The sequence below is a fragment of the Gorilla gorilla genome, chromosome 6 (genome assembly GCF_029281585.2).
Source record: "Gorilla gorilla gorilla isolate KB3781 chromosome 6, NHGRI_mGorGor1-v2.1_pri, whole genome shotgun sequence".
Taxonomy (NCBI): domain Eukaryota; kingdom Metazoa; phylum Chordata; class Mammalia; order Primates; family Hominidae; genus Gorilla; species Gorilla gorilla.
This window is the reverse complement of record NC_073230.2, coordinates 127,408,158-127,435,570: the sequence shown is the minus strand read 5'-3', so window position 1 is coordinate 127,435,570 and position 27,413 is coordinate 127,408,158. Positions and strand designations below refer to the sequence as shown.

General features: G+C 35.9%; 1 long non-coding RNA gene across 1 annotated transcript in view; it reads right to left on the bottom strand.

Moving 5' to 3' along the window:
• Positions 1–13,551: 13,551 nt before the first annotated feature.
• The window catches only part of LOC134758946 (uncharacterized), a 35,356-nt gene continuing 21,494 nt past the window's right edge, over positions 13,552–27,413 (bottom strand). The window contains exons 3-4 of the long non-coding RNA XR_010134751.1: positions 14,585–14,927; positions 13,552–14,519 (exon numbers count right to left, since the gene is read on the bottom strand). This is a non-coding gene — a long non-coding RNA (uncharacterized lncRNA). The remainder of the gene's footprint in view (positions 14,520–14,584; positions 14,928–27,413) is intronic.

Here is a 27,413-nt window from a genome sequence, read left to right as displayed (position 1 = left end):
TTCAGTTGACTTTTTAAAGTATGCAAAATATGTGACTATATCACTTGTAAAATTTGTAAGTTTTTTTTTGTGCTAATAGTTAGGCCTCTTCGTTATTTCTGTCTAAATTGCATTATTTACAGCTTTTGAAATAATGTTAAATGGTAATGATGCCAGCAGAAGTTTTTTTCAGTTAAAAGTAACTTTTTTCCTATTTAAATGTGGAAGTCTTACCCATTCATTCTTTGTTTCAGCCTGTTACTTTGAGATAATTTTTTACAGAAAAATTATAGATACATTAAAGAGAGTTTTCATAACCCATCCTCAACTTCCCTAATACTTTTAATTCTGTGAGTTTCCACAGTACATTCCAGTATATTCTCCTCTCCTTTTTAGCTGTTTCCTATTTTAGGCAAACATAAAACAATTTTTGTAAACAAGGAAAATAGCATCAATACAGTAATATTAACTTATTGATGACATTATTCAACATCTTGCACTTGGCCTGCATATGACTGTTCCTCCTCAGACAGGATTGACTCTCCAAACCCCTGTTGAATTTAGTTGTCCTGTCTCCTTTGTCTTTTCTAATACCTGACAGTTCTTCAGTCTTCTTTTGCTTTCAGGGCTGTGTGAAGTCTGCTCAGGCTGATAAAACAAAATACCATAGACTGGATAGCTTAACCAATTGACACTTACCTCTCACAGTTCTGGAGGCTAGGAAGTCCAAGATCAAGGTGCCAGGCAATTTGGTTCCTAGTAAGAGCTCTCCTTCTGGCTTGCCACTGCCTGTCTCCTCACTGTGTCCTTACATGGTGAAGAAGGAGAGCTGTGATCTCTTTTCCTCTTCTTAGAAAGACACTAGGCCAGGCATAGTGGCTCACACCTGTAATCTCAGCACTTTGGGAAGCCAAGGAGGGCAGATCATGAGGTCAAGAGATTGAGACTATCCTGGCCAACATGGTGAAACCCTGTCTCTACTAAAAATACAAAAACTAGCTGGGCGTGGTGGCACGCACCTGTAGTCCCAACTACTCAGGAGGATGAGGCAGGAGAATCGCTTGAACTCAGGAGGTGGAGGTTGCAGTGAACCAAAATTGCTCCACTGCACTCCAGCCGAGGCGACAGAGTGAGACTCCATCTCAAAAAAAAAAAAAAAAAAAAAAAAAAAAAAAAAAAAAATGAAGGACACTAACTCCATTAGGGGATTATGCCCTCATGACCTCATCTAAACCTAATTTCCTCACAAAGGCCCCATCTCCCAATAACTTACACTGGTGGGGAGGGCTTTGATATATAAATTTGGAGGGGAAGGACACAAATTTTCAGTCCATTACAAGGACCTTGACACTTTTGAAGGTCACCAGCCAGCTATTTTGTAAAACGTCCTCAACTTGAATTTGTAAAATTTTTTCTTATTTTTATGCAGTTACATGGTTTTAGCAGGAATAGTGATATGAGCCTTATCTTATTATTCCATTTAGAACCTTGAAATGTGACTATCAAATGTTTCTGTTTTTTAACAGAGCATCAGAGATTAAAGGTAACTATGGGCTGTGGACCAAGAGAATTAAGGCCAGCACATAGCTATTAAATATATATTTTAGGCCCATTAACCATAGCTTCAAGTAGATACTGGTGGATCTTGACCAGAATGAATGCTTATTCTCAACATGGATTTGCATAGCTGGCAAGTGAGACAAATGCCTCAAACTCTGTTAGAGGCCTATAAAATAAAATGTTATTTTATTTTGTACCCCCTGCTTTTCAGCTGATCAAGCAATCCATTTTACTGGCGATTCAGTAAAACAAGAGGGATAATAAGAGACTGAAGACATAGTTTGCATGATTAAGTGAACTTGTATTAAAATTTAATACGTATGGAAATAAATGTCAGTCACCATTAGACATCTTGCTGAAATATTCTGGGCTGTGGGAAGGCAGGAAATAAGGATAGGAGGTAACACAAGAATTTATATAATTTACATAAATATCATGCCTACTTCCTCCAATTTTTCTTTTCCTCTGTCAAATATTATAGTGCTGAGAGCAAGCCTGCATTATGTTTTCTAGAAGAAGAATCCATTCATAAATATGACACCATGACAATACATCTGGATATCTCTGTCTGAATCCTTAAAATAAGGATAGGCTGGGTCATTCCTATCCTCACCTTTCTAATCTGGGATTATTGATCCCTGACTCTTTTCTACCTAGTGGATAAAATAACCCTGTATGTTTGTCTGTATGAAGCCTACTTCATATGACAGAGAATGGACAAAGGGGAAGCACTGACTCCACTCATGGGGCGTCTAGCCCTGTGGATCAGTTTTCTGATTGAGCTAGTGGGTAAGGTCTAAGGGAAAATTAACAACAGAGAAATAGATAGGAAACATTCCTGACAGAGCTGATAAATGAAAAATGCCAAAATAAAAAGCTAATGTAACACTGATGACCCATGAGAAGTTCCTCATTTCCTATTATAGGTGAATTCTAAACATGTAGAATGTATTCCCACCAATCACACTCAGAATTGTTTCACTTAGCAAGGACTGCCAGGAAAAATACTTCAGTGTATTATACAATCTTCAGAGGCTTCTGCATAGAATGGAAAGTACAACTATGTGGAGTTTTGGTCCTACACTCACTTTTAAATCAAAATATTCTCATTTCTTACATCAAACTTCTGTATCAGATATCGTTTGAAAAATATGATTCTTCTGATTTTTTTTTAAAAGCTCTTAAACCTGAAATAGCAGATAGTAGCATTTAATTAGCTGGCCACTAAAATGGAATTCAATTGAAAAGAATTCTATGTCTCAAAATTGTATGAGATATCAGGGCTTACTTTTTTTGTGTGTCTGTGTGTTTATGTGCACGCACATGAACACACAGATGCATGTGTTTCTCAAGTGAGCAAAATTCAGTACTTCTGGAAAGAAAAATACACAAGAAAGGAAACCCAGCTTAAAATAACCTGAATCTATATGTCTTTACAACAGAAAATCAACAAAATGAGTTAAATGTAGTCGGCAATGAGTTTGCTGTTTAATGATATCAGGAAATGAGCCAAATGCTTGATATTGTTCAGTTGTGGAAAGCATTTCAGATGAAATTCAGCTGAATGAGTGTCAAAGTCATATCATCTTCAGTCTAATGTGTCATAGGGAGAAAAAAATACGATATATGAATCATTACCAAACCAACTTAAAGTCGTTATCTTTTCACAAGATACAAAAGCCAGAAAAATAAAATAATGATGTTTCCTGGACAGGGAGTGATAAATCATTTCTTTTATTATAGAGTCTAGTGTTGTTTCTGAATCTTTAAAATAAGGTAAGTATTCTTCAGCTACACATAGAGAAATAGCCTAAAACTCTCTAAGACATGCTGGAGAAAAAAAGCCATTGAGAAATGAAGTAAAATGTATTAAAAAATAATAATTTCTTCCCGGAAAAATACAAAAGATACTGTTTTTATAATAGATTTTAAAAGATAGAAAGTTAATACAGTAATTTAGAAGACAAATATTTGAAAAATGTGGCCAGCCTATATAGTGAAAATTTTAGTAAAAGAAATTTAAATAAATTGAAATCTCAAAGGAGAGCTATCTTGATTTCACATCAGAATTAACAATTGGAATGGATTTCAGAAAACACAAAACAAGTTACTCTCTAGGAATATACTGAATGACAAGTGGGCAAGTTAAGTCCCAGAGGAAATTAGTGGGCAAAACTTATTTGAAGAAGTAATTATCTAAAGTAAGAAACCCAATAAGATTTTCAAACACTGAAATAAAAAATTTCCCTTGTAAAGCTCTTTAACAGTGGGACAAATAAATTTCTCTATATTTTGGCCTTTTTTTTAAAGCAGTTTCTTTTCTCACCCTGTCCAGTAAAATTATAAATAAAATCCATCAAACCTGAAATCTGTCAAATGGTAAATTGCTTAAAACGTGTTGGGCAAGAAGTTTCAAAGGCTAAAGAGAAAAATATATTATGTTTTTCTATTTAATTTACCTTTTCTTGATGACCTTCCACAAGTTCACATTTTAAATAAATTATTGGTTTTGATAAACATAATGACAAACTGACTGATTTTTTATTCTGACACAGATAGATATAATTGACTAACATGTTTAGTCAATGTTAAATTTAAATGGAGTAATTTATCCATTGTATACTTGGAGTCTTGTTTTCACAACAAAAAATAATTACGATTTTGCACTTCATACCCATTATATTTTAGAAGGTATAAGCATAGTACCTCAAAGAAACTAAAAATATATATAGTTTAAATTTCATACTTTAATAAATGTATTTTAATAAGAGATCAAGCTCAGAGCAGGGATGTCCCTTATAGCTCATTGGGTACTACTGGTGTGGAATACTATTTGTGTTCTTAGCTATGTCTTTTCCATGTCTCTACATCTCCCTGGACAGCATCTGCCTTCATGGCTGTGAGCCCTGGTAAAAGTATCTTTCTTTGATCCTTATAGCCCAAGGGAAGATAGTAACATCTTCCTGTTGCTATTCTTTGGATTGCTTCATGGCCCCTGTGTGGCTTTTTAGTTCTTCCGACAGGCTAACTAGTTCTGAGATTTACATGCTCTCCATTTTACTACATAGTATGGGCTCTGTTCTCCAGACTGCAGGGCATGGGACACTAACACGTCACAAAGTAATTACTGAACATCACATACAGCAAAGTAGAATAACTGATGTTTACAATGGTGACTTTGAGAAGGCACGTCAAGGTAGATTCAGTATATTATTATCCCTCTTTGACTGTTTCATTAGATCAATCAATGTTAGGCCATCCTGGAAGCTCACTCAACCCATGTTATGGGACCAATACTCACCACAGTTAAGATCAATGAAAGATACTCAACCTGAGTAATTCTCTAACCCAGTATTTGGACTATGGTCACACCTGGAGGGTTTTCTCAAACCTGTTGGCATAATTCCAGATGCCACTAATCTGACATTTTCTGACGCATTAACTTCTAAAGGCTTACCTGCCTTTCTCCTGTCTATACTAATACACTGGTATTATACTACCATTATGGTTTATGATAACCGCATTTTAATTATTATTCCATCCCTGTTTAATTGCTTTTCTGTTAGGTTCATTCTTTTCTGGAATTACATTCCTCTCCTAGATCACCGACATCCAGGCTATCTGTCACTGCTTTTACTCCTTCCGTAGGCACACCTGCATTTAACCCTGAAAACCTGCATAGATAAACAGGCCTGACCTTCAGTCTGGATCATTTGGCTGTTTCCAAACCCCAGTTGTGAAAGAAGCACATACTGTTTTGTATTTCCATGAAAAAAAAATTTTAATTAAAAAATAACTTAGCTGGACACTTGATGATGCAGACAGATATGAACATAGATATTGTCTCACAGGCTTTGCCAAGCTACCTTCAGAAACTCCTAGAATTTAATAGATTTATGGGGTGGTTTTTATCATTTTTTAAACATTTTTCTTCAAGATAATGCTATTCATCTGTACTAGTCTGTTTTCATGCTGCTGATAGAGACATACCCAAGACTGGGCAATTTACAAAACAAAGAGGTTTAATCAACTTACAGTTCCACATGGTTGAGGAGGCCTCACAATCACAGTGGAAGGTAAGGTGGAGCAAGTCACCTCTTAACATGGATGGCGGCAGGCAAAGAGAGCTTGTGCAGGGAAACTCCCATTTTTAAAACTATCAGATCTCATGAGACTCATTCACTATCACAAGAACAGCTCAAGAAAGGCCTGTCCCCATAGTTCAATCACCTCCCACTAGGTCCCTTCCACAACACATGGGAGTTACAATTCAAGATGAGATTTGGGTGGGGACACAGCTAAACCATATTATCATCCCAGATAAATGATTTTAAAAACTTGTTTGATACTCCCAAAACAAAGTTCCAGTTAACACTGATAATTTGTTTTAATGTAAGCTTACTTATAAGATTCAAAACCCATGTTGTAATCAACTTTATATTCCAAAGCCAGAAATATTTATTTATTAATTAAACATTTTCTAAGTGTTTGATATATGACAGTCTGGGAAAATAAACCATGACTTAAGCCATTAAAATAGGTAGTCTAATGTAATACATGTAACATGATAAGGATACAGAATGTCATAATAACATAATTTATTTAGGTAAATCTGCTCCATCTCCCACATTGTCTCTTTTGCATGATTTTAACCTGAAAAGGTCATTAAAATAGAATTTTTTTTTACAGACACATATTTTGTATTTGTGAGAGAAGCTAGAACTACCATCTCTTTAATATTCTACTAGGAAATTCAAAAATATGACCCAAACTTAACTGTTTATTCTTACTGTCTATCTTATTTACTTGATTCCTTTGCAATAATCAAAATGATCACCTGTTGCATCCTAAAAAAGACTGGACCTTTTTTATCTTTGTCTCTCTATAAATATTATTTGTTCATGGTAGAAACATCTTCATATATCCAAATTCTACCCACCATTCTTAAATGGTAAAGCCCCAGTTAAAGTCTTTTTCCATTAAAGTTCTTTATATTATTTTTGCCCACAACTGAACTCATAATATGTATTCTCTTTTATTTCTCTTGTGTAACCCTGCTATATCCTTCATTATAATACATAAACTATTATAATCTTTTGCATCATCTTTCTATCAAAATAAGCTTCTTTTTATACAGTTTCTATAATAAGCTGTTAACTATAATACTTTGTTTGTTTGAGACAGTGGCTTCCTCTGTTAACAAGGCTGGAGTACAGTGTCATGATAACAGCTCACTACAACCTCAACCTCCTGGGCTCAAGTAATTCTCTCGCTTTAGCCTTTCAAGTAGCTGGGACTACAGGCCTGCATCACCACACCAGACTAATTTTTTATTTTTTGTAGAGATGGGGTCTCATTATACTGCTCCAGCTGGGCTCAAACGCCTGAGCTCAAGTGAGCCTCCCACCTTGGCTGCCTAAAGGGCTGGTATTATAGGTATGAGGATTAGAGGTGTGAGCCCTGACACCCGGCCTGTTAACTATGATAAACTGAGAGCTTCTGTAGTACAAAACACATGACAAGACCTCTTACAATCCTTCATACACAGAAGATGTTAAATGCATGTGTTCTTTTTAAATATAATTGCATTGATATATGGATACTATGTTGTCATTTTGTGTATTGGTGTTTTACTTCATCTGTCTGAAGCAGAATGTAAACTCTAGTGAGAAGGAACCACATCATATGCAAGTTTATCTATACTATAATACCTAAACTAGACTTGAATGAGTAAATATCGCTCATAGATATACAAAAAACCCTGGGAAGTATCATGGAAAAATGTGTAGGGGGTTCCTGTGCAAAGAGTTGGAGAAAAACCTAGAGAAAGGGAACATATGCAAAGACTGTGTGGTAGAAAAAAAGCATGGCACAGGTGAAGAAATAAAAGAAGTTGAGGATAACAGAACAGACATCAAAGGGTAGCATAGGCCCATGGAAAAGTGTTGGGACCCCTCCATGCCAGACTATAGGACATGCTTATAGTTAAGTCTGTATCCCATGTGTAAAGGTAAGTCATCTAAGTGTTTATGCCAGGAAACATAAGTAGATGTCTGCTTTTTAAAATATGCCTTTACTGCAGAATGCAAATTCCAGGGGTCTCCAACATGTCTGAGGGAAAAGTTACCGAGGGTCTACTGCTCTAGATTAGGTGGGGTATGATTGCAGCTTAAAGTGGTGGCAGTGCAGATGGAAAGAAGCTGAAATATTTGAAAGATATTTAAGTTAAAGTTGATAGGACATGGCAAGAGGTATTGTTGGGAACATCATATGTTTAATCTTAAACATGTCAAATTTCAGTTGTCCATAAGGCCTCCTAGTTGCTATCTTAGGAAGGCAGTTAGACACAAGCTCACAGGAGAGGTCTGGGCAATCAATTAGTACTCAATAGCAGAATTTAGACTGTGGTGATATATAATGCCATAAGAGTCAGTAGAGAAAGGGTATCAGCACTTTAAGGAAACCCCCTATTCCTTGTCCATGGGAATGAAGAGAAACCACGAAAGGAGAATGAGAAGGAGCAATGCCTAGGGGAAAATAACAACAGCATAATCACACAAGCCAATGAGAGTGTTTTAGGAATAAAGAAGGAAGATGAGAACTGAAAATACACATGAGCTTTAACAACATGGAACCCCTGTTTTGAGACATATGGGGATGACAAGTGTGTGCCAAGTGAACAAATTAATCCTGTGGTTATAAAAAAATATGTTTTGAGAAGTTGGGCTGTGGGTGGAAGACAAGAGGTAAGTCAAGTGGTGGAGGAATACATGGTGTTAAGGGAGGAATTTTTTTTCAGTCATGTTTATAATAGTCATAGAATTAATCCAGTTAAAAACAACTAGTGGATATAGAGAAGAAAGAAGGAATAATTGATAATGCTCAGAAAAAAAGTGCGAGGAAACTCCCACTTTAAAAACTATTTAAAGCATGGGAGATTATTGTGCTTTAGTTAAGGGGAGCCATACCGTCACTAATGAAACCAATCTAAAAAGAATGGCTGATGTTAAAGATGTGTCAAAGATGGTTGGATTATAAATGTGATATTGAGGATTTAATAGTGTTGTAGCTAATATACTTAAATGTTCTCCATGAGGTACACATGAAAAAAGAGGGAGTGTTTGGGATTTTTAAAGATATTGAAAAAGATTTGAAATAGTTTGCAAAGAATGAGAATTTGAAATTACAGAGCAATGTAATAAAATTTGAGAGTAACTGAGCCAACAAGGTGTATGCTTGGAATATCTTAAAAGCAAATAAAGCAGTTAAAAGTAATATTCCATTTGTGATATAGCAATCTTGAGGGAGAGAGATGAAACAATAATGTACATTTCTCTCAGGATTGAAGTAAACAAGATGAAAAGAGTTTTTTCTATGGCAGAATAATATCTGGGGCTATTTGTTGATGCAGACATGCATATACGAACACAGTTTCCTAACACTCTTTGCCCTTTCTTCAAAGAATCGGCAGCATTCATTGCCTGAGGAAGACAGCAAAACTAAATAATTTTTTTATCTAGGACATCAAAGTTTTTGATTTGGGGGAGTCCAAACTTTTGAATATAAAAAGCTAAGAACCTGAAGGACTAGAGGAATGCACACTATATTTGAAACAATGCTTGTATTATTTAAGCAGGTTTAGGATTATCTTTTAAAAATATACCCCAAAACACAGTGGTATAAACAAGGCAAAAATGTATGCCATTCTCATATAATAATCTGAGGTTGTGGTCTAATCGAGTACAGAGGCTTGGACATAATCAGTCTTCACTCTTTCAGAGCTTCCTGATGTCACTGGTTTAATTTGAAGGTACAGAATCACTCATTGTTTTGACCTCTGACAGGCTTCCAATTATGGTTTTATCCCTCAATCTAGAGGGCAGGCTACAGGCATCAAGAGTCTCCCTTAGCAAAGCTGTACTCTCTTCCTTCTCTGCTTTCAACATATGCAAGTATGGCTTGATTTCTTCTCCCACCTATAGGTCTTTGGTGAGAGAAGAAACTGACACAAACCAATATTAATTCTGAAAGCACTTGTAAATTCAGTCAGCTTGTGGCCTGGATTCCGATATATTGCAAGCAGCAGTTATACCTAGCTATGGATTAACAGGATTCGCAAGTTTCCTAGTATACAATATATGCTTCCTCAGTGCATTCCAGTCAACTGTTAAAAAAATTAGTTTTTATTTTAGTGACCAACTTTTGGGAGAAAATTATGTTAGGATAAAGACTTAGCTATAAAGAACCCAGAACATTTTATCAAGAAAGCTGCCCTATCTGCATAAAATCCAGAGTCTTCTCAAGAAAAGTCAATGTCTTTGTTGCTCTTAGGTACCCATGACCCTCCTAAACATGTTTCCCTTTCATTTATAAGACCATCTTTAGAATTAGGATGTTTACTTCAGCTCCTGGCAATAATTAACATTCCATGAAAAAAAAAAAAACCTGGAATGTGACAGAAAAATTACCTAAACCTTAGGAACAAATTAAAAAATGGATGGTAAATCTTTTCAATGTCTTAGGGAAGCAAAGTCCACACAAGCACTGGAGAATGTACTTAGTTAACCTCACTGTTATTAATTAACAGTCTCAGTCTTAGTGAAGATGCTTGCTAATTTGTTAATGTTATGACCCTGTTACCCACTATCCTGTTTTATATGTAACTCAATCATCTTATTTTGACATTTTTTTGTTAAATTGCCTATAATATTCTTGATTTTCAGATGGTCTTTTAACCTGTCATAACATGTTGCTTGTTCCCTTGTTAATTATTATGTTAAATAATATCTTTGACACATACTCTTTTTCTATTTGCTTCAGTGCCATAATATTTTATCTTTCTGAAAATTATACTTTATTAAGGGCAAGCCATTCCATTTAATGGCATAACCTATAAGTTGTTAATATCACATGCACATATATATCTTTGGTCATAACTTGGTAACATGGCCATATCTAACTTCGAAGGAGGCTAAGAAATATAATTGGCATTTTTTTCATAGTGGCAAGTTTCCCAATTAAAATTTTTAAAAATTTCCTAATAAAGGTAGGGGGAAATGGATATTGAAGGTCGCCCATCAGTTTGCAACAGCCATAGTTATCAGTCATAACTAGTTTTCTCACCCTAGAGGAAATAATAGTTTCCTGGCCTACTAAATAAAAATAGATTAAAAAAAAGGTGGGGGGACACAGAATGTTAGACACTGGAACCTACCCCTCTATAAGAGACTCTTCTATAAACTCAAAGTTGGGCTCATATAAAAGGGGAAATGAGGCCAGGCACGGTGGCTCATGCCTGTAACCCCATACCAGCCCAAGTAGAAGCACTCAATTCTTTCGTTGCAGTAAAAAAGCAGCCATAGATTATACTTTCACACATTTTGGGATATAAATAAAGTTGAGTGTGTGTGTGTGTGTGTGTAGTAAATTTGAATTGAATTGCACACTGTATAAAAATCAACAATCTGTATTAAGGTTGATTCTAATTCAATCAGAACCTTTCTTACGTATACATAAGGTACTTTTTACAAATTTGTACAAATAATGGTTTATTAGTTATATTCATTTACAAATTAATTAAAACACTTGTGGACATAAGAGATACTATATTATGATATCCTTAAAGTTCTAATAAATATTAGTATTCCCCAAAATAATTAAATTGGAAGTGAATAAAAAGGCTGAAATTCATTAAAATTAAATTATTCTTGATTGTTTTAATGACAGTTTGTATTTTACATCTTACTACTGTCAATTTCATTTTGAATCACCATTTCCTTTACAGTTATATTGATAAGCAGTAGCATATTTGATGTTATCGTCACTTATAAGTAATTATGACTCAATTAAACTGCAAGGGTCTAGCCATCATAAGTTACTGATTTTTGAGTTGCTGTATTCTATAATATAGTCATTTAGCATATATTTATCAAGTTTTTTCTTGCATGTAAATAAAAATATAATCTCTGATTTGCTCATTTAGAATAGAGCATTACTATATAATGCTAATTTTTATATTCTTCTTCTTCCAAATTCTCAGTAATACAATAATATTGGCATTAAAAAGTCATTACTTTGCTTCTATACACCAGCTTTTATAGGTAAAGGGCACCTATATGTACTGCATGCTCATTTTAGAACTGTCAATGTTATTTAATGATTTTATTCATAATGTTAAAAAGCTATGTTTCCCGTACAACCTGCAGAACCAAGAGCCAATTAAGCTTCCTTACTTTATAAATTACCTAGTCTGAGGTATTTTTTAATAGCAATGCAAAAATGGACTAATAGAGAGATGGTACTGACACCACTAAGAGTAAGAGCTGGATAGGTCATTCTCTGCAAGCACAGGATGAGAGCAGGTAGCCGTAATGACAGGAAGTTGCACACTTATATTGAAAATAAGGTTAGGGTAAGGGGGCACACTTTCTATAGGTCAAGGGGACATTTACATATCTGAAAAATATCTCACCTAAGATTTTATTTGAAGATGTGAAGAAATTCACTAGACTAATGTTAGAAAGCAGGAGATGAGGGGAAGGTATATAAGGTATAAGCAGAGTGTGAAAGTCTCCAATGGGAGATTCCCAGAAAAAAAAAAAAAAGTTAGATATTCCCCACGAGAGAGACAACTCCAATAGCTAGATACTAGATATGGCAGAAGATGGGACAAGAAACTTTGGCTAAGTAAAGTCACCTATGTCTCTTTACCATTAACGATTTATTGCCAACCCTAGAGAACCAAGAAGCAATGCAAACATGAAAAGGAAGGAAAAAACATCCCCTGCTGATGTGAAAGGTTTGGCAGGGTCAGGGGTGGAGAACTACATAGGCAAGAAATTGGAGTTTTGACATTAGACATGACTAAGCTTTTTAATACCTGAAACTATTTTTAAACACATGAAAGTGACCTGCAAAGTTGTAGCATCTACTGCAAGTATTGGTAAAGTGCAGGGAAGAGAGAATATTTAAAGTAGTTGTGAAAAAAATGAAAACAAAAACATGGTATTAACCTAATATATGAGTTATTGATAGTATTTATTTCTCTTTGAATCTGAATGGTTGAATTTCCCTTGACAAATACACTTATTCTTCCTATCTTTGGGCATACATTTAATATTGTAAAAGTAAGTTTTTAGTGACCACTATGAATTAGAATTATACTTTTAAATTCTTCTTGCTAAACCATGTAGAATTCCCCTGAAATAAAATGATTTATTGCATGTAACTGCACATAAATATTGCCACCCCATTCTCCACTGAAAACTGCAGTAAATATGTTACATGGAAACCTTCACATCATTATCTTTTATTAAAAATATAAATGACAGATCAATTTAGAAGATCACTTTCCATGTTGCCTAGTTTTGATACATTATTGTATACTTAATGGAGATGATCAGAGAAAGTTATATATTTTTGTCAATGGACTTCAAAAATATTTACAATTTAAAATTTTAATGAAAGTCACTTATATTGATCCAAAGTGTCATGTAAGAATTTAAGTGACAAATTCTTTTGTGCTTCATTGGTAAATGATTTTCTTCTCAACATTTTATCTGTATTGTACCTTCCTCCACTTCTAAATTGATATGCTTTTAAAATACATTTCTAAGCTGTCTATCCTTAAACAATAAATTGAGATCTCAATTCATATATGAATCCCATAAAATGTTTGTGATCATGGGGAAGTGTCGTGCTATTCAAATCAGTGGTCAAAGAGAGATGAAAGATTTAATGCGGAAAGAAACAATGGACAGTTTCACCTCATGTCCCAAAGTTATGGGATGAATTAAAATGAACCTTTGAAGATAAATAATCCAGCTTTTCTTTGTGACCTTGATTTGACTTGTGATAAAATATAATATGCTCTATTAATTATTTATAAATGCATATGATCATAAGACACATTTAGAATTTGCACGTATAAGTTTGACTGTTTGAATGAAAAATTTCTTGTTCTCCTTTAACCATAATTCTTACTTCATTTTAAAATATCCTTTCAATTTTGTTGTATTTTAATATAAAGTTTATTGTCAAACTTGCATATTTTACATATTTTCTTTGCACAAAATTGAAACCATGATAAATAACAAAATTATAAATTTGTGTATATTAAGAATGAAATAGGTTGTTTAAGTAAATAGCCTTACAGTCTAAGCTAGATACATTCATACAGCATTTTCTACTGCTTTAACACTTTAAAGCAGCAAGATGTTATTGCTCCTAATTATTTGATAAGATGTTAGAAGCATTGCATCTATATAGAATGTAAGTTTTAGATAAAAGGGTTGTATTTGTAACCAGCCTGTTTTTGGGAGATACAAATGATAAGCTAAGCTTCAGATACATTGAGGTAAAGTATCAATGAAATATCAAATATGAAATTCCCAATATCTTTTTATTATTTTGTTTTGTTTTTATCCAAATGAAACTAAACTAATCTAAATTAGACCCCTCATGCTGGAATTAAATTTCCTCCTGCCAAGATTATCTCTATCCAGTTTTACTTGCATACTGTGATAACAGAGTTCATAAACGCAGAGCATATATGTACTTTTAGTATATTATTCAACTGAAATGTATGTGCCTTAAGACTTCTTAGTAATACTAGTCTAAGTAATCGTTTTAGAATTTTCTCTGGAATTTGCACTAGGTAAAGCATTGAATGGCTCAACAAGTGATCTCTTTTCAACAGAACAAGGTTTTTATTAAGCATCTATGGCATCAGACTAAAATCAAGGTGTCAGCCAGGCTGCATTCCTTTGGGAGGCTCTAAGGAAGAATCTGTGTCCCCACCTTTTGTCACTCCTAGAGGATTCTAGATCCCACATCCCTTGACTCAGGGATCCCTTCCTCCATCTTCAAAGTCAGCAGCATAGCAGTTCTCTGACTTTGTGTCTGTCATCACAGCTCCTTCTCTGACCACAAGGGAGAAAAATTTCTGCTTTTAATGACTCCTGTAATGACATTGTCCTCACCTTCTCTGACCACAAGGGAGAAAAATTTCTGCTTTTAATGACTCCTGTAATGACATTGTCCTCACCTGGATAATCCAGGCTAATTTTGCCATCTTGTGGCTTTTAATCTTAATCATATTTGGAAAGTCCATTTTGCCATATAAGGTAACATTTTCACAGTTTTCAGGGATTAGGAGGTAGACAACTTTGGGAAAGAGGGGTATTATTCTTCTACCACACCCGGAAAACAATAAGCAAACTTCTTCACATAGACAACAAGAAAACAATTGAAAAGTTAGACTTTTATCATATTATCTAAGAAGATGGGTGCAAGTTTAGGCTCAACATATAAGTTTTTATATGCTAAAAATAATTTGTGAATAGTTGTAAAAGTCGCTCTTGCTTTTTCTGTGCCACGTGAGAACAAACCTAGGGAAAAGGGAAATACAAAATCTAATAAATTTCAGCCTTTAAGGACTGATCAAACATTTGAACAGTGCTAACCTCTGTAAAACATAATTTGTGGGAGACTCTACCTCAGTAGATCTCAGTGCTACAGTAATAATATCTGAATTACTGAAGAAGGTAATTGACATGAAACATTACCTGCAGGAGTTTTTAACACTGATAAATCGGGTTTGTTTCACAATGCCTTTAAAACTATACGCATTAACACATCTGTGTGTCTGTTGTTTATGTGGTCTTACATTATGAGTCTCTACAGATTTTTTTCTGTCTCAGCCTGTTTTTCTTGGATGCCTGTTCTCTTAGGAGAAAAAATAAAATCTGCTTAGAGAAGCAGATTCTCATTTTAAAAGGGTTTAGAGCAGCGGTTCTTAAATATTTGGTCTCAGACACCTCTTTACATTCTTAAAATTAACAGAAACTCCAATGAGATTTTGTAATAGCAATTATGTCTCTAAATATTTACCATGTTAGTAATTAAAACTGATAATTTACAAAATAGTTTGTTAATTCATTTAAAATAACAATAAAACCATTGTTAGTACTGCATTTTAGGAGAAACGTAATTTTTAAAACTAGAAAATATAACAAACAATACAATTGTTATACATTTTTTGCAAATCTGTTTAAGGAATAAGTCACATAGTTTCTTAGAATTATTTTGAAAATAGGCCAGGCACAGTGGCTCATGCCTGTAATCCCAGCACTTCAGAAAGCGAGGGCAGGAGGATAGCTTCAGCTCAGGAGTTTGAGATTATCCTGGATAACATAGCGAGATCCCATCTCCCCTCCAAATTAAAAAATTATTTATGCATAGAGACACACAACTCTAGTCCCCGCTACTCAGGAGGGAGAGGTTGAGCCCTGCAGGTTGAGGCAGCAGTGAGCTGAGATCACACCACTGCACTCAAACCTGGACAACACAGTATGACCCTCTCTCCAAAAAAAAAAAAAAAAGAAAAAATAAGTTTTATATCACAGATCCTCTAAAAGGTTCTAAAAGACCAGTGAACTGGTATGCAAGTATGTGAAAAGCACTTGACTCCCTAGGATACAGCATGGATGTGCAGACTATGTGTATGGGGTGCATTGGTGGAGGGGCTGCAATAGAACATAATTTTCTAAGATTCTGTGATCACACTAGTTCATGCTGCCTGCAAGGAAGAGAAATATATAGAAGGACTCAAGTAGACAGACATACCATAGGGGCAAAAGACATCCTCTGAGGCTGAAAAGATTTTAAGGCTTCATAATGCTTGTGAAGAGAAAAAACGAGAGGTTTTAATAAGTGTTTCCAATACCTTCATACTTGGTATTATGAAGTCAAGAAAAAAAGTCATGCCAAAAATCAAAATTCATGTTGGAGTAGCACTTCTTTATAGCTAAATGGTGTTTCCTATTTGTAATATGAGAAAATGAGAACTCATAAGTAATACAAAGCTCCTTTTCTTATATTTCCATTTTTCTTAACTGAATATATCCTCTATGTCTTTATCTTAAAACATATTCTTATTTTGCTTTAAATAAGGTTAATAACCCAGTATATAACATATTATTATAGTCCTTAATATTAGAGCCTACAAATAGGGTTTGGAATTATGAAACACAACTTGAGTTCATGGCTCTGCAACCTCAAAGTGATCTAGGACAAGCTGATTCATTTTATCGTCCTTTCCTTGTCTGTAAACTAGAGCTATTATCATATAACCTGCAAGGTTATAGGAAGAACTAAATTAAGTAATGCATACATTTGTTAAGTTAAGGCACTGAAGAAAAATGCTAAATATAGGATTACTATAATAAATTTCTTATTATGATTATAACTTCATCCTGATTATTTTTAATATGATCTTTCACTAGGTATTTGCTTAAAATAGTCCAGTTAGATCTTTGAAGATTCACTTATTTTTATGCTAATTTTAAAATAATTAAATTATTATTTCATAAGGTTAAAAAACTTAAAATAAAAATTGAATTTTGGGAGTTCTATTTTTGATAATGGCAAAATAGCTTAATCAGGGTAATTCTTTGCCAGCAACAATTATAAACTATAACTACTATAATATATATATTTGAAGACACTAAGGAGCAACAAAAACTAGACAGATGCTTGGTGGCAAATGATGTTTGAAAGAAGGGAAGTAAATTAGGTAAACTTTATATTTATGAATCTTTTCACAGAAGGAATTCCCTAGTGCATATAGTATTTGGGGAAATAGTTCCAGTAAAACATGTATAGCATACTGTTAGGAAGGGTAAGAGATTAGAAGATGAGGTTGCCAGAGTACTGGAAATTGACAGGGATATTTTCAAATAGAGAGGAGCACAGAAGACTTGCCGAAGTATTCATGTGCAAAACTTAAACACTGGTTGAATCATAAACTGTGGGTGAACACAGAACGATAGTCCAAGAAACCCATCAAGAAGCAATAGCTGGAAGGTGAAAAAGCTAAGTAGAAATTTCATCAATTATAGAGATAAAGAAGATAATTTAGAATGCAAGTTCTATCACATTAGAAGTGCTTGGACAAAATCTCGAGACTTCAGTGAAATCCAAGATGAGCCACAACTTAGAAGAGAAAACCATGCATCAGGTTAATGATAGTTCTGTAAAACTAAGAACAAAACTGAAATAAGCCGGTTACAACAAGGCCTAAAATTAAACTGACAAAAGATCAATTTAATATGTTTGAAATTAATTGGTTGCTAGAACAAAATTCAACACTCTTCTGAGAAATATTAAAAAATAAATCTAAGGTGTCTAGAATTAATGCCTAAAACATGCAGTATACAAAAAAATTACTAGACATGCAAATTAAAAGAAAAATGTGACCCCTAAAAATAGAAAAACCAGTGTATGGATTTGTAACCACGGACAACCTAGATGTTTGAGTTAGCAGTAATCTACTTTAAAATAACTAACTAAACATGTTAATCCATGTATAGGAAAACATGGTTCAAATGAAGTAAGATTAAAAAAAAAATAAAAAGAGGTTTTCTTGTTGTTGCTGTTGTTTAAAGAGACCAAAGAAAACTCCTAGAAAATAATTCAAAACCAGAAATCAGTAACTCACTGAATGGACTAAATAGCAGATTGGATCTTCTAGAAGAAGGAGGTGGAACAAGATGACTGACTAGAAGCCTCCAGCGATCTTCCCATCTGAAGAAATACCAAATTGAAAAACTATCCAAAAACAACTATCTTCTAAAGCTCCCTTATAAGAACCAAAATTCAGTTGAACAATCACAGTACCTGATTTTAACATCATATCAAAGAAAGAGGCACTGAAGAGGGTAGGAAAGACAGTCTTGAAATGCCAACACCACCACTCTCCCATCCTCAGCAGTGGCTGTGTGGCATGGTAAGAGAATATGTGAGCTTGAGGGAGGGAGAGCACAGTAACTGTGGAATTTTGCATTAGAACTCAGTGCTGCCCTGTAACAGCAGAAAGCAACATGGAGCAGAATTAAAGGTAGCATCATGAAGGATGCACTTAGACCAGTGCCAGCCAGAGAAAAATCACTCATTCCAGTGGTCAGAACCTGAGTTCTGGGTAGCTGCAGCACTGTGAGCTAAAGTTCTCTGGGGTTCTAAGTAAACTTGAAAGGCAGTCTAGGCCACCAGGACTCAAATTCCTGGGCAAGTCCTCATGTTGTGCTTGGCTCAGAGCTAGTAAACTTGGAAAGCATATCACCCAGTGAGACAATAGCGGGGATGGCCAAGAAAGTGTTTGTGTCACCCCTCTCACAACCCTAGGAAGCACAGCTCATAGCTCTGGGAGAGATGCCTTCCTTCTGCTTGAGAAGAGGAGATAAAAGAGCAAGGAGGACTTTGTCATGCAACTTGAATACCAGATTAGCCCCAGTAGAATAGGGCAGAGCCCTGAGGTCTCCATTCTAGGCACTAGCTCCTGGTCAACATTTCTGGGCCAGAAGGGAACACAGACTGGGCCAGAAAGGAACCTGTGGCCTTGAAGGGAAGGACCCAGACCTGGAAGGATTCATCATCTGCTAAATAAAAGGCCACTGGGCCTTGAATAAACATCAGTGGTATTCAGCAGTTCTCACTTCAGCCCTTCGGTGAGACCCAGGGCCACACTGTCTTCAGGTATTCCCAGCTCTAATGGCCATGGGGAGAGACTCCTTTTTCTCAGTGATAGGCGAGGAAAGAGTAAAGGAAACATTATCTTGCAGCTTGAGCACCAGTTCAGCAGCAGTGGCATAAAGCACCAAAAGGGCTCCTGGGATCCCAAATTCCAGGCAGGGACTCCTCTGGATCTCTGGATCTGCTATAGGCCAGAGGGAAGCCTTTTACCCTGAAGGGAGAGAAACAAATCTGGCAGCATTCACCAAAGGCTGGCTGAAGAGCCACTGGGCCTTGAGTGAACTCTAGCAGTAGCCAGGTAGTAATCCCTGCAGGCCTGGAGCAATGGTGGCCATGGGAAGGGATTCATTCTGCATTACAACATGAGAGGAAAGAATGAGAAGAACTTTGTCTTGCAGCTTGGGTGCCAGCTCAGACACAGTAGAATAAGAGTGTCAGGTAGATTCCTAAGGTTTCGAACTCCAGGCTCAGGCTTCTGAATGGCATTGCAGGAATTACCCTAGGCCAAGGGGAAGCTCACCCTGAAGAGCATGATACAAGCCTGGCTGAATTCACCTGCTGACTGAAGAGCCTGGGTGCCTTGAGTGAACATCAGCATTAACCAGAGTGTGGTTGCCACTGACCTGGGGTTAGACCCAGTGCTGTGCTGGCTTTGGATCTGACCCAGTGCAGTTTCAGTGGTGGTAGACACAAGAGACCTCATGTCACCTCTCCCCCAGCTGTAGGCATCTCAGCATGGAGAGAGATTCTGTTTGGGAGAAAGTAAGGGAAGTGAACAAGAGTCTCTGCCTGGTAATCCAGGGAAGTTTTCTGGGTATTACCTAAGAACACCAAGGTGGTACCTCTTTGAATGTGTAACAGTCATATTATTGGGCTTGAGGTGTCTCTTCATGTATATACGGCTGCAGTAACCAAAGATTTAGATCACAACTCTCAATTTCCTTTTAACACTTCAAAAACCTGCCTAAGAAGGATGAATACAAGGAAGCCAAGACTGTAAAGATTACAATACAAACCTAACTCATTAAAGCTGAGACACTGATGAACATCCACAAGTGTAAATACCATCCAGGAAAACATGGCCTCCCAAAAAAAAAACTAAATAAGGCACCAGTGACCAATCCTGGAGTAACAGAGATATGTAACCTTTCAAGTGAAAATTTCAAAATAGCTGTTTTAAGGAAGCTCAACAAAATTCAAGATAGCACAGGGAAGGAATTCAGATTCTTATTAGATAAATTTAACAAAGAGATTGAAATAGTTTTTTTAAAATCAAGTAGAAACTTTGGAGCAGGAAAATTCAATTGACATACTGAAGAATGCATTTGAATCACTCAACAGCAGAATTGATTAAGCAGAAGAAAGAATTAGTGAACTTGAAGACAGGCTATTTGAAAATATGCAGTCAGAGCCATCTAGAACATCTATTAGTTATAACAAAATGTGCCAAAATGGCACATCTATTAGTTATTGGCCTTAAAGAGGAGGTAGAGAGTGAAATAATGGTAAAAAGTTTACTCAAATAGATAATAACAGAGAACTTCCAAACGTAGGGAAATATGTCAATATTCTAGTACAGGAAGGTTATAGAATACAAGAGGTTTAATCCAAATAAGACTACCTCAAGGCATCTATTTAATAATCAAACTCCTAGAGGTCAAGGATAAAAAAGGATCTTAAAAGCAGCAAAAGAAATAAAACAAATAATATGAAAAGTATCTCCAGTATCTCTGGCAGCAAACTACTCAGTGGGAACCTTACAGGGCAGGAGAGAGTAGCATGACATATTTAAAGGGCTGAAAGGAAAACTTTTATCTTAGAAGATATCTAGTGAAAATATTTTTCAAACAAAGAAAAGAAATAAATATTTTCCCAAGCAAGCAAATTCTAAGGAATTTTATCAGCACCAGTGATATGGTTTAGATCTGTGTCCCCACCCAAATCTCATATCAATTTGTAATCTCCAGTGTTGGAGGTGGGGCCAGATGAGAGGTGATTGTAGTATGGGGGCAGTTTCTTATGGTTTAACACCATCTCCCTTGGTGCTGTTATGCCGAGAGTGAGATATTATGAAATCTGGTTGTTTAAAAGTGAGTAGCACCTCACCTCTTTCTATTCCTCCTGCTCTGGCCATGTAATATGTACCTGTTTCCTCCTCAACTTCTGCCATGTTTGCAAGTTTTCTGAGTCCTCCCCAGAAGCAGATATCAGCATCGTGCTTCCTATACAGCCTGTGAAACCACAAGGCAATTAAACCTCTTTTCTTTACAAATTACCCAGTTTCAGATTTTTGCATGGCAATGAAGAATGAACTAATAAAGAAAACTAGTACCAGGAGTGGGGCATTGCTATAAAGATACCTGAAAATATGGAAGCAGCTTTGGAACTGAGTAACAGGCAGAGGTTGGAATGGTTTGGTGGGCTCAGAAGAAGACAGAAAGATGAGGGAAGGTTTGGAACTTCCTAGAGATTTGTTAAATGGCTGTGACCAAAATGCTGATAGTGATATGAACAGTGAATTCCAGGCTGAGGAGGTCTCAGATGGAAATGAGGAACTTACTGGGAACTGGAATAAAGGTCACTTTTGTTATGCTTTTATGAAGAGACTAGCAGCACTGTGCTCCTGCTCTGGGGATCTGTGGAACTTTGAACTTGACAGAGATGATTTAGGGTATCTGGTGGAAAAAATTTCTAAGCAGCAAAGTGTTCAAGATGTAGCCTGGCTACTTCTAAAAACCTCGGCTCATATGCATGAGCAAAGAAATTATCTAAAATAGGAACTTATGTTTAAAAGAAAAGAAGAGCATTAGAAGTTTGAAAATTTTGTGCCTGGTCATGTGGTAGAAAGAGAAAACCTATCGGGGGGGAAGAATTCAAGCCAGCTGCAGCAATGTGCATAAATAAAAGAAAGGCAAGTACTAATAACTAATAATGGGGAAAAGACCATAAAGGCATTTCAGAGATCTTCTTCACATCCTCTCCTATCACAGGCTGGAGGCCTAGGGGGAAAGATAGTTTCATGAGCTAGGCCCAGGGCCCCTCTGCCCTGCATAGGCTTAGGAAATTGCTCCAGCATGCCAGCCACTCCACCTCAGCAGTAGCAAAATAAAATGCCCCAAATACAGCTCAGGCTGCTGCTTCAGAGGGTACAAGCCATAAGCCTTGGCAGTTTCCACATGGTGTTAAATGTGCAGGTGCACAGAGTGTAAGAGTTGAGGCTTGGGAGCCTCCACCTAGATTTTAGACAATGTATGGAAAAATCCTGAATGTCCAGACAGAAGCCTGCTGCAGGCATGGAGCCCTCATGAAGAATCTCTACTAGAATGGAGGGGAAATATGATATTGGAGCCCCTACACAGAGTTCCCACTGAGGCACAGCCTAGTGAAGTTATGAGAAGAGGGCCACCATCCTCCAGATCCCAGAACGGTAGATCTACTGGCAGATTGTACCCTGCTCCTGGAAAAGCCACAGGCACTCAATACCTGACTGTGAAAGCAGTTGTGGGGAATATACCCTGCAATGCCTGAGAGGCAAAGCTGCCCAAAGTCTTGGGAGCTCACACCTTCTACCAGTATGCACTGGATGTGAGATATGGAGTCAAAAGAGATTATTTTGGAGCTTTAAGATTTAGTGACTGAGTGACCGCCTTGCTAGGTTTCAGACTTGCATGGGGCCTGTAGCCCTTTTTTTTTGTTTGTTTGGATGATTTCTCTCTTTTGGAACAGAAGTATTTATCCGATGCCTGTACTTCCATTGTAACTTGGAAGTAATTGACTTGTTTTTGATTTTACAGGCTCATAGGCAAGAGACTTTATCTCAGATGAGACTTTAGACTTTGGAATTTTGAATTAATCCTAGAATGAGTTAAGACTTTGAGGGACTGTTAGAAAAGCATGATTGTATTTTGCAATGTGAGAAGGACATAAGATTTGGGAAAGGTCAGGGGGAAAATATTATGAGTTGGATCTGTGTCCCCACCATGTGAAATTGTAATTCCCATTGTTGGAGGTAGGGCCTCATGGGAGGTGACTGAATCATGGGGGAAGTTTCTCATGGTTTAACACCATCCTACTTAGTGCTGTCATGACAAAAGTGAGTCTTCATGAGATCTGGCTGTTTAAAAGTGTGCAGCATGTCCCCGCTCTCTCTCTTCCTACTGCTCTGGCCACGTAAGATGTGCCTGCTTCCCCTTCACTTTCCACCATGATTGAAAGTTTCTTGAGGCCTCGCCAGAAGCAGAATCCAGTATCATGCTTCCTGTACAGACTGCAGAACTGTGAGCCAATTAAACTTCTTTCTTTATAAATTACAAAGTTTCAGGTATTTCTTTGTAAGAAACCAAGAACAGACAAATACAACCAGACTTGTGCTAAAATAAATGATAGAGTTCTTCAATCTGAATGAAAAGCATAGTAATGAACAATAAGAAATCATCTGAAGGTATTAAACTCACTGGTAATAGTAAGGACACAGATAAACAAAATGTATAACACTGAAATTGTGCTGTGTAAATTCTTCATATCTTGAGTACAAAGACTAAAGAATAAACCTATGAAAAATAATAACTACAACTTTTTAAGACATAGGCAGAACAATAAGATAAAAAAGAAACAACAAAAAAGCAGGGGAAATTAATTTAAAGTATAGTGTTTCTATTACTTCTTGCTTCATTTCCTTGTTAATCTGTTTCATTTTTACAATCAGTGTTAAGTTGTCATCAGTATAAAATAATAGGTAATAGCAAGATATTTGCAAGCTCATGGTAACTTAAAAGTCAAAATACCTACAATTAATATACAAAAAAAAAAAGCAAGACATTAACACATATTGCCAGAGAAAACAACCTTCACAAAAAGGAAGACAGGATGGAAAAAAGGAATTAAGAGTCAACAAAACAACCAGAAAACAAATAACAAAATGGCAGGAGTAAGTCTTAATTTTCACTAATAACATTGAATGTAAATGGACTAAGCTCTCTAATCAAAGGACATAGGGTGCCTGAATGGATTAAAAAAAAAAAAATAAGCCCCACCTACCTGCTACCTACAAGAAATTCCCTTCACCAATGAAGACACACATAGACAGAAAACAAAGAAATGGAAAAAAATATTCCATGGAAATAAGAAAAACTAAAGAGCAGGAGTGCCTATACTTATTTCAAACAAAATATATTTCCAGACAAAAACTATAAAAAGAGACAAAGAAGGTCATTATATAATGATAAAGGAGTCAGGTCAGCAAGTGAATATAACAATTATAAATATATATGCACCCAATACTGGAGCACACAGTATATAAAGCAAATATTATTAGAGCTAATAAGAGAGATAGATCCTAATACAATAATAGCTGGATACTTCCATACCCCAATTTCAGCATTGAACAGCTCGTCCAGAGAGAAATTCAAGAAAGAAGCATCAGACTTAATCTGCACTGTAGATTTTATGGGCCCAATAGATATTTCAGAACACTTGATCCAATGGCTGCAGAATACACATTCTTCTCAGCTCATGCATCATTTTCAGGGATAGACCACTTGTTAGGCCAGAAAACAAGTCTGAAAAATAGCTTTAAAAAAAAAAAAGCAGTCATGGGGAATATACCCTGCAATGCCAGAGGGGCAAAGCTGCCCAAGGTCTTGGGAGCTCACCCCGTCTACCAGTATGCACTGGATGTGAGATATGGAGTCAAAAGAGATGATTTTGGAGCTTTAAGATTTAGTGAGTGCCTTGCTGGGTTTCAGACTTGCATGGGGCCTGTAGCCCCCCTTTTTTTTTTTTTTTTGGATGATTTCTCCCTTTTGGAACAGAAGTTATTTATCAAATGCCTGTACTTCCACTGCATCTTGGAAGTAACTAACTTGTTTTTTTTATTTTAGAGGTTCATAGGCAAAAGAGACTTTGTGTCAGATGAAACTTTAGACTTTGGAATTTTGAGTCAATGCTGGAATGAGTTAAGATTTGAGGGACTGTTGGAAAAGAATGATTGCATTTTGCAACGTGAGAAGGGTATGAGATTTGGGATAGGTCAGGGGAAAAATATTATCTTCTTTGATCACAATGGAATGAAACTAGAAATCAGTAACAATGGGAACTTTGGAAAGTATGCAAACATATGGGAATTAAACAATATGCTCCTAAATGACCAGTGGGTCAATGAAGAAATTAAGAAAAAAATTATCAAATTTCTTGGTAACACAACCAATGGAAATGGAAACACAACATATGGAAACCTACAGGATACAACAAAAGCAGTAGTAAGAAAAAAGTTTATAGCAACAAGTACCCCATCAAAAAAGTAGAAAAACTTCAAATAAACAATGTAACAACACATCTTAAAGAATTAGAAAACCAGAAGCAAACCAAACCCAAACTTAGCAGAATAATAAAAATCAGAACATAAATAAATAAAATTGAAAACAAAAAGACCAGCCAAAAAAGGTTGTTTTTTGAAAGGTTGAAATTGACTAACCTTTAGCCAGACAAAGAAAAAAGAAAGAAAATGCAAATACATAAAATTAGAAATGAAAAAGGACACATTACACCTGATACAGCAGAAATTAGAAGGCTCATTAGAGACTACTATGATCTATCATATGCCAATAAATTGGAAAAACTAGAAAAAATTGATAAATTCTGAGATACATACAACATACCAAGATTGAACCATGAAGAAATCTAAAACCTGAATAGACTAATAACAAGTAATGAGATGGAAGCTATAATAATTTTTAAGAAATCTCCCAGCAAAGAAAGGTTTGAGACCTGAAGGCTTTGTAGCCAAATCTTACCTAAGATTTAAAGAAGAACTAATACCAATTCTAATCAAACTATTATGAAAAATATGGCAGCAAGGAATACTTCCAAATTCATTCTACAACTCATTGGTATATCTGAATGAGAGGGAGAGAGAGAAAGCTACATGAAGGAAATATTTGAGGATATTATTCATGAAAATTTCCACAATACTGCTAAAGAGATTGACATTCAAATCTAGAAAATTCAGAGAAGCCCTATAGGATAATACAAAAGACCACCATCCCCAAGACACATAGTCAACAGATTGATCAAGGACAATGCAACAGAAAAAATATTAAAGATAGCTAGAGAGAAGGGTGAGGTCATCTACAAAGGGAACCTCATCAGGATAACAGGAGGCCTTTCAGTAGAAAGCATACAAGCCAGAAGAGATTAGGAGCCTATACTTAGTATTATTAAAGAAAATAAATTCCAACCATAATTTCATATCCAGCCTAAGTTTCATAAGTGAAAGAGAATAAAATCCTTTTCCAACAGGCAGAATCTAAGGGAATTTGTTACTGCCATATCTGACTTACAAGAGATGCTTAAGAGAGTGATAAACATGGAAAAGAAAGACTGTTACCAGCCACCAAAATAACACAATCAGCTACATATACTGGCACTATAAAGCGAATACCCAATCAAGTCTACATAATAACCAACGAACAATATTATGACAGGCTCAAATCCACACATATCAATATTGACCTTGATTGTAAATGAACTAAACACCCCCATTTAAAAGGCACAGAGTGGCAAGTTGAAAAAAGAAGCAAAACCAAACTGTATGCTATCTTCAAGACACCCAACTCACATGCAAGGACATAGGCTCAAAGTAGAAGAATGAAGAAGGATCTATCATACAATCCAGAAGAGTAGGGCTTGCTATTCTTATTTCAGACCAAACAGACGTTAAACCAACAACGATCAGAAAGAACAAAGAAAGGCATTACATAATAATAAAGGGTTCAATCCAACAAGAAGACTTAACTATCCTAATATATATGACACCCAACACTGGAGCAGCCAGATTCATAAAACAAGTTCCTAGAGACTTACAAAGAAACTTAGATAAATACACAATAATTGTAGAAGACTTCAACACCCACTGACTAATTGAACAGACCATTAAGGCTGGAAACTAACAGAAATTTTTGGTACCTAAACTTGACACTTGATCAAGTGACTCTCATAGACATTTACAGAGCACTCCACCCAACAAAAACAAAAGATACATTCTTCCCATCTGCACCTGGCACATAGACTAAAGTTGACCACATGCTCAGTAACAAAGCAATTCTCAACAAATCCAAAAAATACATACACTGAAATTATCCCAGTTCACCCTCAGACAACACGGCAATAAAAACAGAAATGAGTACCAAGAAGATCTTGAAAAACCATGCAACTAAATTAAAATTTAAAAATCTGTTCTGGAATTACTTTTGGGCAAAAAAATAAAATTAAATTAATTACAACCACTATGGAAAACAGTGTAGAGGGTCCTTAAAGAACTCAGAGTAGATTTACCATTGATCCAGCAA